Source organism: Lissotriton helveticus, chromosome 8 (assembly GCF_964261635.1).
Source record: "Lissotriton helveticus chromosome 8, aLisHel1.1, whole genome shotgun sequence".
In the NCBI taxonomy this organism is placed as follows: domain Eukaryota; kingdom Metazoa; phylum Chordata; class Amphibia; order Caudata; family Salamandridae; genus Lissotriton; species Lissotriton helveticus.
This window is the reverse complement of record NC_136069.1, coordinates 924577918-924595219: the sequence shown is the minus strand read 5'-3', so window position 1 is coordinate 924595219 and position 17302 is coordinate 924577918. Positions and strand designations below refer to the sequence as shown.

General features: G+C 46.4%; 1 protein-coding gene and 1 long non-coding RNA gene across 2 annotated transcripts in view; both read left to right on the top strand.

The window, feature by feature from the left end:
* LOC144773827 (uncharacterized) overlaps positions 1 to 17302 on the top strand; it is a 1242163-nt gene that overhangs the window by 183412 nt on the left and 1041449 nt on the right. The window lies entirely within an intron of this gene.
* Positions 13529 to 13974, top strand: LOC144771820 (uncharacterized). Its single transcript, XR_013599493.1, has 3 exons — positions 13529 to 13623; positions 13729 to 13775; positions 13874 to 13974. It is a non-coding gene; the product is annotated as an uncharacterized LOC144771820 (long non-coding RNA).

Genomic DNA, 17302 nt, shown 5'->3' with positions numbered 1-17302 from the left:
GTATTTTCATGGAGGCAAATGTAGTTTTGTCAAAACCGCTATACTCAAAGTGGTTAAGAAAGGAGAACGCAGGGAGATAATTGAGGCCAGAAGAAGATACAGGGCAATTTTGGTTAAGTGCAAAAGCAGTTGGGAAGTGGCACAATGGGACAACCTAACAGATTCACTTCATCAAAGAATATGAAGGTATTCTGAAAATTAATAGCCAATGGGAGTAGCACCATAGATAGTCATCCTGATGCAGGTGTACAACTAGACTTATGGGTCGCCCACTTCTCAGAGCTCTACAGTAAGTGGGCCCATGACCCATCTTCCTGTGACTGTGAACCCATAATGGCTCACACTGAGCACGATGACTCAAATGAGGATGGAGCCATGATAGAATTTGGCCTGGTAGAAACAGCACATGAAGAGGAAAAAAGCACCCGGCCCAATGGCATCCAAGCTGACATGTACTTATCCTAACCTAAAATCTGGGTCCCTGCCTTGAATACCTTGAGTGATACAAAAGGGGATGATGGACGGAGCGTTTGAACAAATCAAACACTCACCCCCAGTCAACTGATCCATCACCATTCTTTAGTTCACTCAGCCACCCCAGTTCAGGATGCTTGTTTCCGGTCCATGGAAGACATGGCCTGGCAGTGCGGGCTGGACTGTTCCCATAAGGCACAGGGTCAGACTGATTTGATTATAGCAATGTCTGAAATGGGGTGGCTGAGTGGGCTAAAGAATGGTGATGGATTAAACCCAGGTCAGTTGACTGGGGTGAGTGTTTGATTTGCTCAAACGCTCCGTCCATCATCCCCTTTTGTATCGCTTTGTTCGCCCTAAGTGTGGCAGGGTATGCTCAGACGTGAGTCCCTTGCTCACTTGGCCACTGGATTCAAGATAGCCTGGCTGATGAGGATTATGAATCCGAAACCGGTCCCAGGATGCTTGTTTCCGGTCCATGGAAGACATGGCTTGGCAGTTCGGGCTGGACTGTTCCCATAAGGCACAGGGTCAGACTGATTTGCATATAGCCATGTCTGAAATGGGGTGGCTGAGTGGGCTAAAGAATGGTGATGGATTAAACCCAGATCAGTTGACTGGGGGTGAGTGTTTGATTTGCTCAAACGCTCCGTCCATCATCCCCTTTTGTATCGCTTTGAATACCTTGAGTGACGCCATTATGAGAGGGGAGGATATTCCACCCTCTTGGCGTGAATCTATCATAGTTCCCATCTACAAGAATGGAAGCTGGGACATCCCTGCCAATTATAGACCAATCAGCTTGATCGATATCAGCCAGAAAATATTCTGCAAACATGTTTTGTGTGGACTACTGTCATGGATAACAGATCACCAAATGCTCTCTTATAGCCAATTCGGATTTAGGAGCAAGGTCAGCACCCTGGAGCAGGTGTTCTCCTTCAAGACAATGTGTTGGAAATACATTGCCTTGAAGCGAGATCACTTATACGCAGCCTTCACGGTCATGAGGACCGCTTTCAATCTGCTACCTAGCGATAACCTATGGAGGGTGCTAGAAAATTAAGGCATCCCTGATGATCTACTAAGAATTATGAAAACCTTGCTCTCTGTGACCTTTGCCCAGGTCAGGTGGCATATGGGGGACCTCATGCCTAGGCTACCTAAAACTGTGGCATAAAACAGGGATGTGTGCTCATCCTTCACTGTTTAGTCTATATTTTAATGTTGTGGTTGATTGCCTGGAAAACTGTAAACATGATGCACCAAAATCTACAGGCATTAGTAGCCCTGTTCATATGTTCACAGAGGACACGCCATTGCTCTCTAGAACTCCATTAGGCCTACAGTCCCTCGTCGACAGTTTAACATCTTTTGTACATCTAGGGGCTTAGCAATAAATTCTACAAAATCAAAATGTATGTCACCGAATCCCAATTGTTCCTTTAAAGGGAGGATGGTGGTAGAAGGGGAGGGGGAGTCGTTGGAACCAGTGAGGTACTTCAACTATCTGGGCGTCAGAGTAGCCGACAATCTGTTCTGGGCTGGTCAGATAGACAAATGCAGAGCCACACTACACCAAAGAGCAGCAGCTGTAGTTAGGAAGCATAAGGCCACTTCCAATAAATTGGTATCCCCAGCACTTAAAGTCTACAGGGCTACTGCCCTGGGGTGGGCTGCATATGGAGTGGAGGTCTGGGGCTATGCCGATGTGTCTTCTCTTGTACTAACAGAGAACAAATTAATCAGGTCACTGATCAGCTTGCAGTTAAGTTCACCTCTGACACCTGTACACTTAGAATTGGCACTAAGTAAGGTAGTCTCTGTGGCCCTCCTGAAATACTTGATGTACTGCATACGCCTTTGGACAACACAGGAACTGATAGCTTCCCGAGACGCACTAGCTGAACTCCTTAGCATAGACAAAAGTGCATGCATGTCGTGGCTCAAAAAGGTAAAACATTTCTGTGCAGCTATTAAAATAGCGGAAATATGGCACAACCCAACGGTAATGAGTAAAGATATAGCCATTAAGGTGAGGGAAGCTTGTGGGAGTTTATATCTGCAAGATTATGGAATGATCCAAAAGAGGGGAGTATATACTGAAAAGTTTCTCTAGCACTAATGTATACCCAGTTTTGAGCATTACCTGGATAGGATTAGACCCTCGCAAGCCAGAAGCGTACCTTTCATTTAGAACTGGTACTCTACTGCTCAGATCCTTCACAGGCAAGTGGGGTGAGAGCACCATGCCATCTACTAATTGTTGTTTTTGTCTGACTCTACCAGAGACGGAAAAGTATTTTTTCTTTAGTTTTTTCCCAGGCTACGAAGAAAGTAGATTGTCCCAATCTGCAAATATTTGGATATATTACACTATTGGGAAGCTCTTAGGCTCCTAAGATGTGTCACAAAGGAGCTAATTGTTTTTTGCCACTTCTACATTTTTTCTATGGGCATGGAGAAGTAGATTGAGCAAGCTAGCTAAAGAGGGTTGACAGCTCAAACTGGGGCCATTGTGTCCTTAACACATGTATTCTCTGTCGCATGTTGTAACTGCACTGTAAAGAGCTTACTTTCCCATTCTAAACTACTTGTTTTTAAGGTGGATTTTTAACCATGCCCTTTATAACTCTGAAAATTGATTTGTATGTTACAATGTTTTTTATTCTATTTATGTATGTAATACTTTTATGGTTTTTTATAAACTGAAATAAAGTAAATATTGATTGATTGAATTTATTTGTCATCCCTGAGAAAGGTCTATTGACCCATAACACTGGGTGCTGTATAATATTAGGTAAGACACATGGTTCCTTCTGTCCTAACAGTAAAAGCCCCAATTTGTCATTTTCCTGAGGAAAAGGTAGTAGCCCCACTGCCAAGTAAAGGGTTACAGGCTGATATCCCAGCCCTGCTAACTTCGAATGGGGACTACTAAACTTGGTACTTCAAGGTATGAAATTAATCGTGGCATCAAACCCAACTTGATGTCTAAGTTTGATTAATTTCACTTTTAGAGAAAATCAACTTTTAGAAAGTTGCCACTCTACTGCCCAGTTATTATAGTGGCCATTTACAAATGCTGGCCACCAGACAGCCTTTTGCCTTCCTGGGGTGGAGTGTGAACGACTTCCAATCACAGGAACAATAGCGGTCTACTGCATATAGAGGTGTTACTTCCCTCTCACAGGAAGCCACACATCGTGTTTTCCCAAATGGCAAGCTTCAAAGGAGAAGCCACCTTTGACGGGCAAATGGCAACCACACTCGAGAGGATTCAGGTAGATGGGCTGTCAACAAGAATAGGGCAACCCGTGGGCAGACAACATGTAGCCACACCTCTAGGGTGGGCTACCAAATTCCTCAGAATGAAAGGGGGGTTCAGACATCTTGAGAAGTGGGCAGAATAGTGCATTCTGCGAATGCTAAGATGCCAAACATAGTCAGAAGTCATAAGCCAGGAGGTTTCCTGGTATCCTATTGGATAGTAATCCCTTCATCTCCCCAGGGTACTTTCTGGACATAAAATGGTCCTACTGGCACCCTGAATCTCAGATCAGATCTGGACTGGAGAACTGAAGGATGGTTGACTTGATGATCCCTAAACCTGGCAAAAGAGACTGCACCAACAGATGGACAGCACCTGCTACTCCTAGGGCTAGCAAAGAGAGGACCGTGCCTATGGGGCCCAGTTTGTGGAAAAGACGGTCCCGAGTCCCAGACAGAAAAGTTGAACTTCAAGAGTCAGTTGGTTGACTCTCTGTTCTCGAATCAGGGCCATAAAAGCTGAAGTAGCCAGTCCTGGGCTGTCAGCAGCCACTTCCATCGAATTGCTGATGACTGCCAACATGTAGCCAAGGAAGCCACTCCTCAGCCCTCAAAAGTTGCATCCGAGTAGGTCAGACCCAGGAGAGTCACCAGAGTGCAGTTTGGTTGCCAAGGACATACACTAGCCTTCACTAAAGGAAACAGCAGGACCTGCTGTGACTGGAAACCAATAGCCCAGTTATGCCTGGACCTCTGCTGAACCAAAAAGGACTTCGAAGGATAGCGACCCCAGTTACCAAGGTCACCCCACATGGACCATTGACCCAGGAAACACCACAGGAAGACCACAACAACACCCAGTGCATCTTTCAGCATCCTGTATCCTCAGCATCAGGACCACTACATTGAAGTCTATAGCGGATATTGCATAAAATTTGTAACTGGGATTGAGACACCTTTAGTGACTAGGTAACTCATTGTCTCTCTGTCAGAATTGGTCACGGAGCCTGGACAATCAGTCAATAAAAATATAATTTAATTTAATTTCAAATAAGCTTTATTCGACAGAAGTGTCATCAAAGCCTAACACAGAAAAAGTACTTTAAAACACTTATATATGCACAGGTAAAAACCCCTAAATATTAAATCAGTTCAAACTATTTAAAAACAGTTCAGATGGCGGGACACCGCTCTCGCCCTTTTCCGATTCAGAGGGGTACCCGTCAGGGCTGCCCACTATCTCCATTGCTGTTCGCCCTAACAATCGAGCGTCTGGCGGCCTGGGTCAGAAGTGACCCGGTGCTCAGGGTGTTCGATTGGTCCCGATCACGGTCAGATCGTATAGCATTATACGCTGATGGTTTTCTCTTTTTCATGACAGACCCATGGTACTCTGGACCCCGCATACTGGAAATTCTTAGGGTATTTGGCGGCACCACGGTCCTCCACACCAATCCATCCTCTTCCCAATATGTGGACACCAAGGCCGTGAATCATGGGCCGCACAGCTCTTAAGGGCGACAGATGGGTTCACATACTTTGTGATCTACATCTCCCCTGCACCACGATTTCATGGACACACAATATTACCCCATTATTATTCAGTCTCTAGAATGAAACGATATGGTCCGCTCTCCCTCGATCCCTCTATGGGCGTTCAGCTATCTTTGAGATGGTTTCTCTGCCTCGGATTCTATATCGCCTCCAAAATGTTCCTTATCCTCTCCCTCGTGCTTAGTTTGCACAGGTAAATGCAATACAAAACAATTTCCTCTGAGGTGGTCGAGCCGTTCGCGTGGCGATCCGCACTTGTGCACAATCTACGTATTGTGGGGGGATAGCGGAAGCTGATATCTATTCATACTATGTTGTGTCTCACATCCTTGTAATTAACAAATAGTGGTATAATTCTCCTACTGATCCGGCATATGCTATTGAGCACACTGCAATGGAACAAGTACCTCTGCTCCACTTGTTATATAGCTCCACACAGCTAGACCATCTGCCACCGGCTGGCAGAGTAGCCATAGAGTTATGGAGGGCCAAGACCAGAAAAATGGAGTAGAAAGGGAAACCTACTCGACAAACCACCCTATGGCATGGTACACTCCTCCGAACAGCTACCACATTGAGTGGGTTCCGGGGATAGGACCTGGTGGGGATTTCGAGCCTTGGAAACGTATTGAGGAGTACTACCTTAAAATAATTCCAACAATTACAGATAGACTTTGATCTCCATAAGTCACAATTTTTTAAATGTTTACAGCTCCATCACGCACTCTCCCCCCAAATCCGAAATATAGAGGCTCTCCCCGAGTTCCAGGCCTTGTAAGGCAGCCTGCTCATGGGTGACTTTGGACTACATAAAATCAGACAAATATATCAAACACTGACGACACACACTGCCACCACTCTCGACAAAACCCGACTGGCCTGGCAAGCAGACATTTCTGAATTAACGGATGACAATTGGGCTGAAGCAATAGCCAGCCCAAGGGGCGCGGCAGTCTCCACATGCTACAGGATCATCCATTTCAAATATCTACATAGAGTATATTACACTAGGGTACGACTGAGGCGAATGGGGGTCATCCAGTCCCCGGTGTGTTTACGGTGCGACAGGGAGGATGGGTCCTTCCTACATACGGAATGGGCCTGCACGGCCCTGCTGCCCTTTTGGAACAGGGTCCAGTCATGTCTTAATGAGGTGCTGGGGTGGGTGCTTCCACTTGACCCACGGCTTCTTTTATTGCGCTCCAATGACGACATCGGGGGTAGCCGCTATAAACAGCATCTTCTGTTCCTTGCCCTTACTATCGCCAAGAGGGACATCGCACAGTGGTGGAAGGTGGCATCCCCCCGACTATAGCCAAATGAAAGAACAAATTAGATAAATGTATGGGAGCAGAGATTGCAGTTTTTGAGGCACGGGGTTGCCCTAAGAAATATCGCAAGATTTGGACACGATGGGCGACATATCATGGAATTGACCTGCCCCCCTACCCGAGGAGGACCCATGAGTGGCACCCTCTGATCCCTGACAGGTATCACCCCATGCTATATAGTCTGATGGTATTATTGCTTTGCTGTAATGTATATTTTGAATCTGCTGCATCATGTGCTATATTATGGAGATTGACCACTGTCTGCATACTGTTTGTATTATTGTTTTACCTACATGTTAGGAGGGTAGTTTTTATCATCATGAAAATGGTTATCGATGCAATTATTCCTATGCTCATATGTGTATTGTAGGGCTAACGCCCGTTACACTGCAGAATAACCAAATAAAATTTGTTTTGAAAAAAAACGGTTTAAAAACTGTCCTCTGAGGTAATAAAATTCATAGATAGAATAAAGAAACAGCTAAAAGTATTAGACTTATAAAACCTCTCAAGCACTAACAATTGGTCAGATTACCTAAGTACAAGGACATAACTATTTCATCACAGACATAACCAGAACAATGCAACAATATCTAATGTATAGGAGACCAGCTCCACCTATCATATACGTATACGGCCTCAGTCCACTAAAGAGCCGGAGCCTGTGATGTAATGACCCAAGACCACCCCAAAAACGTTGCCAAAGCAATGACAATGGGTGCTGGCCTTTCTGAGCGCAATAATCTTAGCGCAATGCCATTACTTCTGGTACCCAGTAATCTGCAAATTGGTGTCAGCCGAGCTCGGTGAGATGTAGCGTAAGCTGGATAAACAAACAGCAAATGGGCCAATGACTCTAAATGGGCACAACAGATGGGACAAGAGTCAACCCCTAAGTTGTCCCATCTTGCAGTAAACGATCTTACTGGTAAAGAGCCAACCCTAAATTGGAAGTATAACTTATGATCCTGTGGCTTGGTAATTATATCCCAGTACTGTTACAGTCTTGGGACTAATTTAACTTCTAGGAATCTCATAGTAAGTGATGAAGTGTCACTATTCCTATATGTGTTTTGGGTCACCCATTCCCAGTATTTTGCTTTTAAAACCGCCTTAGGGAGGGAACGGGATGCCCGCTGGATTCTTCCACAATGATACCATTCCAATACTTATTAAGGAGGCTCTAACCTCCTGCAGACATTTTATTTTATTAAAACGGTCGGCTCTGATTAAATCCTTGAGGCCTGCGGCATAGGTAGCCAGTTCTGATGTACACGAATAAAGAAGAGGGCGCGGTCTTGCTATGTCAGCCAGTGCCTTCCTGCCTAGATCATAGAGACGTGGGCACACTGGGGTGCTTTGCAGAAGATTGGTGATCTCGCGGAGGAACCTGTTTTCTGCAGCAGATAACTTAGAAAGGTTCTCGAAACCCCAAAGCTCGGCCCCGTATGAGGAGGAACTGACCACTTTCATGTTATATATTTGCAGAGCTGGGCTTACTGGTCTTGTGAAAGAAGAGTTAAACTCAGTTTGTAAAACACCTGCCAGTTGCCAGTGCTTCAACAAGGCCATATCAAGCTGCCGATTCCACCTCAGGTCCTTCTCCAAGATGACACCCAGATATGTAAAGTCAGTGACTTGTTCTAGGGGTCGGTTATTCAACACTATCCCTCCTCTAAATGCTTTATGAGGATTAAAAGATAACAATTTAGTTTATCCAGTATTATGGGTATCTTTCATAGATTCACATGCCTGAATCATTCCCCGTCGTCGGGGTGGGAGTCCCCGGTATATAATAACAGTAATGTCATATAGACATATACATACTAATAGGCCAGAGGCCTCACATTAGTAACCTATCCAGGTCCTTTTGTAAAAAGGACCAAACTTGGGGCAAGAGCCAATCAGCTACTACCACCCTCTAGAACCTTCCTAGAAGGAGCCCTAGTCCCTCAGATTTTCTACCGCACGTCGTGCTAAGGGAGTCTCCACTGAGCTCTGCTCAGCTTTCTGGTATTTCTGGATTTTTTTTCCATATTTTTCTCTTCAATCTTGATCCTGTGGAGGAGTGCTAGAGCAGTTATGTCTGCCACTCCTAAAAAAGGGCTCTTTAGACCCTGTGCCTCGTGTAGTAAGCTGAGACTGCATGTAGATGACAAACATGAAGAATGCCTCTACTGTCTCTACCCTCAACATTCTGCCAAGGATTGTAAGGTATGCCGCACTTTCTCTGTCAAGTCTTTAAAAGACCGAGAGGGACGCCTGCTTCTGTGGCTCCAGAGACTAAATGACAAGGATCAACCACTCTCCTCAGGTGAGAGCGAGTGTTCCTTCAGGAGCTCACACTCCTCTGCCAAAAGGCCAAGACAGACATCTCCAGGTCCGTCTGATATGCCACCTCAAAAGAAGACGCCAAAGTCTTCAGAGGGTCGTCCAAAATCCATGACAGTTAAACCTTGCCTTCAGGAAGCCACCTTCAAGAAGCCTGCGCTGGTGTCTTCTGCCTTGCCTGTGACAGCGTCGACAGCAACCATCTCTACGTCGACGGCATTAGTCTTCACCACCTTGTCGACGGGTAGGTCTATTACATCTGTAATTCCTGTCAAAAAAGCGTCGACGACGACTCAGTCGACGATAGTTTCCACGTCGACGAAGTCGAAATCGTCGTCGACGAAGGTCCCATCGACGTCGACGACAACCTCGTCGATGATGTCATCGTCGACGAAGCCATCGACGAAGCCATCGACGTCGACACCAGTGTCGACGAGGCCATCGACGACAGCTCCAGCGTCGATGCCGCCGTCGACGGAGTCATCGTTGACGACGCTACCGTCGTCGACGATGACGACAGAGATGTCTGCTGTGGATGACAGCTTCCAACCGCTGACGACCACCCCGTCGACGGGCCCGTCGACGGAAGAATCTCCGAAGCTGAAGTGTACTTATACACACTTCAGGATGTCAACGCGCATGCTGACGCCAGAGACTACATCTCCAAGCAAGGTCCAGCCTCTGCTACCGGTCCACTTACTGGAGACTGAGGATTCTGATGATGGTGCCTTGTTCCGCACTGCAACAAGTCCTTCACAGCTCAATGTCAAGGTCCAAGAGATTTCGAATTATGAAGACCTGGGTCAGGCAGAAGTGCCATTCTAGGAGGAATATCAACCGCCTCCTCTTTCACAACCTATGGCGTGCCTCCCGGCCTCAATAGTCACGGACCTCCAATTCCTCATAGCGGACTACAAGCAGCGGTTTCCGCCTACTCCGCCTCCTTCGGTGGCGCCTCCAAAAATTGTGACACCGGCTCCTCCTCACGCTCGACCACCACCGCTGGTCATTCGTTCGGATCCTGTGACTTTTCCTCCTCTACCATCCTCGGAAGAAGAGGAGGAGGAAGCAGTAGGAGAAGATGAAGAGGGTCAACAGGAAGAGGGAGAAATACAGGATGACGAGTGGGATAACTATGTCATTGAACGTCCGGCTTCCCCAGACCAGGCACAGGCGGATTCACCCCCAGAAGATATCGGGGGGTTTCATAATGTTGTGGAGAGAGCAGCAGCAAGGTTCAAAATAGAGATGACCACGCAGCCTCAGGATTGTTTCCTATATAACTTTAAAGAGCCATTCAAGAAGACGGTTCGGTCAATCCCTATTATCGATTACATCTGGGACCAGGGGGTAAAAATAATGAAAAACCCCTCATCTTTAATTCCAGTACCGACCAGGCTTGATAAGAAGTATAAGGCCCCGGACAAGGCTCCGGCATGCCTTACAGGTCATACCAAACCGGACTTTGTTATCACCCAGGCCGCGCAGCGGAAATCCAACAATCCAGCTGCTGCACTGACTGTGCCTCCGGATAAGGAAGGCCGTAAACTGGATAACATCGGGAAGAGATTCTCGTCGATGTCGGCCCTTACGGTCAGGGCGGCAAACTCGCTGGCGCTTTTAGGGCGTTACAATCGCCAGATGTGGGCGGATGTTGCCCCATATCTAGGCACATTGCCAGAGGAGCAGAAAGAAGAGGTAAAGAAGATCCTCCTTGAGGGAGAGCGGTCCGCCTCGGAAATGATTGACGTGGCGATGGATATCGCTTCAACAGGATTTCGGCAGCTGGCGGGGGCAGCGGTCCTTAGACGCCAGGGATGGCTGAAAGCTACATCTTTCAGACCGGAGGTACAGTCCAAGGTTCTGGACATGCCTTTTGACGGAGAGCTGCTCTTTGGAGAGCATATTGATAAAATGCTGCAGGGTATCAAGAAAGATACGGAGACAGCAAAAGCCTTGGGTACCCTCAAGTACAAAAATACTTCCTTTCGGGGCTCCAGAGGAAGAGGCCAGCAGAAAAAAGGTGGCTATAAGGGATACAAATCCTGCTATGGCTCGTCCCAGCAATACAAGCCTCAATACCAACAGAGGCAGCAACAAGGCCAGTCCTCGTATAATAAGTCTTCCTTTCGAGGGAGAGGAGGAAAGAAGGATTCCGCTAGAAGACAATGACTTCTGTCTCCAACAGGCCTCCACTTCTTCACCACAATTCGTAGTTGGAGGGAAAATTTCCAACCTCCTCCACAATTGGCAAAGAATAACGACGGATCGTTGGGTTCTCCAGCTGGTTCGGTTCGGCCATACACTGGAGTTTGTGGAAACTCCTCCTTCGAACCCCCCAGGTCCCATGCAGCACAAGAATCTGCATCTCCTTCAAGCGGAACTCTCACTAATGCTCCAGAAAAGAGCCGTAGAAAGAGTTCCCAGAGGTCAGAGGGGGAAAGGATTCTATTCCGGGTTCTTCCTAATACGAAAAAAGGAGAAGAAATGGAGACCTATATTGGATTTAAGGAACCTCAACGGATACCTCAAGAAACAATCGTTCCGTATGGTATCCATTCAGGAAGTGTTACAACTACACAATTCCAAAGATTTCATGGTGTCCTTAGACCTCCAGGACGCCTATTTTCACATACTCATCCACAAAAGTCACCGCCAATACCTAAGGTTTGTAGTGGCGGGCAGACACTACCAATTCAGAGTGTTGCCATTTGGCCTGAAGTCGGCGCCACGCATTTTTACAAAATGCCTATCTCCTGTGGCAGCGTACCTTCGCCAGCACCATCACCAGGTATTCCCCTACTTGGACGATTGGCTCATCAAGTCTCCTACTCTAGAAGGCGTGAGCAGATCTTCCAACGCCTGTCTTCAGCTCTTCGAGAGCCTGGGGCTTACGCTCAACCAGGAAAAGTCGGTATTGCAGCCCTCTCAACGCCTCACTTTCCTGGGAGCAACTCTAGACACGCGTCAGGAGAAGGCCTTCCCATCAGCAAAGCGTCAGGTCAAGCTGAGGTCTCTGGCAGCCCACATTCAGGTGAAAAAGACCATCAAGGTGCGACTCTTCAAGTCATTGCTTGGAATGATGTCCTCCAATATCCTCCTAATACCACACTGGCGCCTCCGTATGCATCCCTTACAGGAGGCGTTATCATCACAGTGGATCCAGTGTACGGGATCTTTCGACGATCTTATCAGGATCACTCCGTGCATGGTGAAGGCCCTGCACTGGTGGCTTCAAACAAAAAACCTGAACCAGGGCATTCCATTGCTTCTTCCAATCTCCCCACACGTGATAACAACAGATGCATCATTGGAAGTATGGGGTGCGTTCCTGCAGGAACTTCAAATACACGGTCAGTGGTTGGTGGCAGAAAAACAGTTCCACATCAACCTGCTGGAGCTGAGGGCAGTATACCTGGCACTTCGAGCATTCTTGCCCCGGATCAGGAACTCCCCAGTGCTTGTGAGGACGGACAACACCACCACAATGCACTATCTAAACAAGCAAGGGGGAACTCGATCCATGACGTTGTCTCAAGAATCACAGAGAATTTGGAAGTGGCTACTCCGACACAACATTTCGCTGAGAGCGGAGTATGTACCAGGAGCAGACAACACCCTGGCGGACTCACTCATCAGGCAACGCTCCATTTGTCACAAGTGGGAGCTCGACCAACATGCTCTCGACGCAGTATTCTCCCGATGGGGCAGGCCTCACATGGATCTATTTGCGACAAAGATCAACGCAAAATGCCTCCACATAGCCGCCAGACACGTATGTGCCTTCAAGCGATTCTCTGTATTTGTGGGCGGACACAAGAGATCCAGTTATATTTAACCAGTGCATTCTGTCCACACCGCTGCATTTCTACACAGCGCATGCGCGAGTGAGTAGTGCCTTCAAGTGATTTTCTGTATTTGTGGGCGGATACATGAGATCCAGTTATATTTATTCAGGACATCTTGTCCATACCGCTGCATCTCTACACGGCGCATGCGCGAGTGAGTAGTGCTCCGTGTACGCCGCCAGCACACTCCGAGCTGGCCTTCGTGATTCATTCCCGTCCGTTTTCCAGGTGAGAACCGATTCCGATGAGCCGCGTAGATCTGCTCCTTCACTTTAAGGAAAGGAGGGGCCTTATTCTGTTTTTAATGCCCCCTGCACCCCTTTTTTATTATGTTTCAGACCTGAATAACCGACTTTACCGCAGTGAGCAGTCAAGTTACTTAAAATAAAACCTCAGTTTGCGCATGTCTTCTAGATAAGCGTCCTGAATTCCGCCAAACAGGTACTTTTCTTTATAGTTCAACCCTAATTTTTCCCCCTAAACGACCTTGTTTCCCTCACTAAAATGTGGATCTACACACTTTTCACTCCCCAGTATAATCCCCGTTGAGACTTCAGTTAGACAACGGTGCACCGTCAACCCCGCACCTGCACTTTGTTTGTTCCAAAGCCCTTGTGGTATCACAATGGACTGACCCCACCCCCGCTGGAAGAGAGTCCCCCAGGACCTTTCTAACCTGTTCGTTTCTCCGCTTTCCAGCCAGAATTCCACCTGCTCGCCATTCAAACATGCCTGGGCATTAAAAAGAATTTCCGGTTCCCTGCGAGCGATTAATCTCGTTGGTCCCGCCGTGGCTACTTCATCCCCACGGATAGGTAATTATCCACACAACTACTCTTTTTGTGTATTGATGCTTGATCTCCCCTGAAAAATCCGCCATTAAAAAGCTCTCCGTCCACCCCTGTGTTCCACTCCCACAGAATCTCTTTTTCCACAACATCTGAAACACGTCTCACATACGAGTAAGGTAAGCTGAGTGTTATGATGGTGGTCCTCACTCACTTGTGTTCTTTTAATGAGTACAGTTTAGGTTGACATGTGGCAATTATTTCTCTTTCTTTTTAGATACTTGCTGGCCCTGATGAGAATCCCTCCCTTTTGAGCTGCTGGGATTCGAAACGCGTAGGCCCTTATCCTAGGAATTGCTCTGCTATGAAGTTCTAAACGCGGAGTGAATTTTTTCACTCTAATTGCATGATATTGTACATACTTGTGTTTAAATTGTGTAGAAAACAGAAAAGTGTGTTGAATATATATTTTCGTGCTATACTGATTGATAACCTAATGTGTTGATTCACAGAGCAATTTCGAATCTTTTTTCTTTTCTTCCCTTTACACTGACACACCGGGACTTTTGAGTGTGCCAGGTTTTGTATGAGTGGGTTCATATGTTTTGAATGACTGTGATCTGCTTGAATAGAGTGACTGTGTTTATATTATTCTTCTTGAAATATGTTGTGTCCAATGCTTTTTCAATGTAAAGTGTATAAACTTTTGTATTTCCGTGTTTCTATTTAAAATGAGTAAAAGAGCTATTAAATAGCAAAAACTCCAGTGGAAATAAGTTGTTCTTCTGTTTGAGTCAGAGTAATGGTTTGAATCATTCATCAGTGTAGGCATTTTGTTCTGTTATATTGGTATTAGTGCTCAGCCTCACTGATTAGAGCCAGCTCTTGCTTGTTATTGGATCCTATAGCGGGTTATTTCTCGCGAAGCTTTAATTTAACCACGGATTGTCGTGGTAGATAAGACTGTACCTCTTATCCTGCATGAACGTCAGGTAAACTTAGACGCCCCCGTTCACTTGTGTATATATATATATATATATTACACACACTTCAGGCCTGAAATCCTTTGCAGGAAAAACCAGAGTCGAAGCCCAATTGTCACGGTGCAGCATCAGTGTTTAATCAGCCGAAAAAACAAATACGCCCGACGCGTATTAATTTGTTTGTGGACTCCGTTTAATTTTGTATCGTATTTTGTCAGACCATGAATGACAACTTGCTTATTTTTGAATTCCGCTCCTGTATATATTTGTTCATTTATGAATCGGAAACACAGAGTGTATTTTACTTTCTCTATGTCTATGATCACGTGACTAGTATGCAATGTACCTTTAAATGATTGATGGTGCTGGCAAGCTCCACCCGTGACCAAGAGATCGGCTGATCTCGAAACGCGTCGGGCGTATTTGTTTTTTCGGCTGATTAAACACTGATGCTGCACCGTGACAATTGGGCTTCGACTCTGGTTTTTCCTGCAAAGGATTTCAGGCCTGAAGTGTGTGTAATTGGAGGGGGTCGGCGAACCCCGTCGTGAGCCCGCCGCTCAAGCGGCTTAAGCACGCCAAACTTGTGTGTGGATATATATATATATATAGATATTTGCATTCTGTATTTTAATATTTTTTTTCATCTTTTCATTTTTGATTTTCTCACTTTCTATCTATTCCTTATGGCAGAGAAAGACACCTTTGCCTATACAGAAGACCATATTAAGAACCTCTTGAGTGATCCACCTGTATTTACCTCAGTTTCCCTAAGTGTCTCGGCAACTTCACAAAACGAATCTGAGAAATTGCTTCGTCTAAAAAAGAAGCAAATAAGAACTGACCTACACGGCCACTTGCGAGAAGGTACTATCCCGGGGGGCCTTCAAATCAAAAATATACCTGTTATTTTTGTTGAGGACCCAAACAGCAGCAGAGTGACTCACCGGACAGCACGCCAGCACGCAGCTCCTGCCCCTGGGTTGGGAACGCTGTAGGTCTCGCCGCCATCATCCATCCAGGAGCGGCTGGAGACTACAGCTCCCAGTGGGCTTTGCGTGTACTTCCTGTGTCCCGCTGTGTTCGCGCCCGGAGGCGCTACAAAGCCCAGCCTATCCCTCCGCGTCGCGGGACGCGCGCGGGCGTCACCGGGCGGAGCCCGGGCAGAGGGCGGGCCGTCTAAGGCCGTCCAAGGACGACCAGGGACGGGACGGGCTACCCCCCTAACAACATGGGTAAGCGCAAACTTGTTACACCGGTACTGGGCGAGGTTAAGGCCAAGGTTCCCAAATATACCACTAGTATAATCACTTATTTAACTACTAAAGTGGACGAACTATCTACGCAGATTGCTGTTTCTGAACGTGCGCTAGGTCTGGAAATGTCTCCTGTGGGTTCAAGTAACACTAGCACTACTCCTATTAGTTGTTTACCACTGGAGCCGAGGGTCATTATCGAATCATGTAGACCCAACATGGCTCAGTCTCCTACAGTTCTTCCCTTCCCAGAACTGCCAGTTACAGTCATACCTCCCATATCTGTGGGTTAGGATATCATAGAAAACACGACAAGTCCTCAGCTTGGGGAACAGCGTGCTACCTATATCACTGAGGAGGGACTGTCGTCCTTACTGGAAAAACTTTTTTCTGACAGACTTGAATCAGCCCTAATCCAGATTGCGACGGATATAAAGGAGACTCTGAAGGATTGTGTTAAAGACCTGTTGAAAAAATGCGATCGCATTAATGATTTATTAAATAATCAGGTACTTTTACCGCCACCACCTATACCGATATGTCCTCCATCTCTTCAGGCTCCCACACCTGCTGTAAATGACCCTACGATTAACACAGTAACTAATTTGCTCGCTGAAAATCCTGTGTATAATAAAGGGAAAGTTGTAAATGGTAAATACATGCCCATTCTGCATCCAGTGACTAAACCAGTTTCTTCGGAAGGGCAACTAGCGTTGCAGGGAACACGGGTGCGTGGAGTGCCCCCGGTACATTTACCTCCAGATGCAACGCCATTCGTTGCAATTCTGGTAAATGTGCCTAAACTTACTGATGGGGAAGAAGAACAGCATGAAACCCTCCTTAACCACATTAAAAAATGGTTCAATGCGAACTGTACGGGTGAGGGTGATATTGCAGCTAATATATTGACGGGTAGAAGGGTAAATTGGGTGGGAAAAACTAAGAAATGTGTGGCAGGGGACTGTGTTATAGTAAACTTTAAATCACGCAATGTTGTGGTAAATAAATAATTAATTACCGGTACTATTTTTCAGGATACTCATACAAATAGATAGCTCAATAAATAAGAGTCAAGATACGAGGTAGCTAGAGTTGACAGGCTTTAATTAAGCATAAAGGACTGGAACAGGACAGCCTGTACGGGGATGAGATGGCAGCTGCCTGGGGCAGGGACAAAGGAATGGCAACTTTTAATAACAGTGCACAAGTATATATAGTTAAAACATTTTCATGGCATTCAATACAATAGGCGTAGCAGTAGGCGGAGTTTGTAGCAGTCGCGAAAGATAAGGCATGAAGTAGGTGTAACAAGAGGTGTGTACAAGGCGGAAACATAGACATGTGATGCAAACGTAACAGAATATGTCATAAAAGGGGTGGAAACATGGAGGGGGCTACCTAAGGAGCCGGGACCTCTGACCTAGTGGTGCGCGCAAGCTGGCAATGACGTGTTACCAGGAGGGGCTG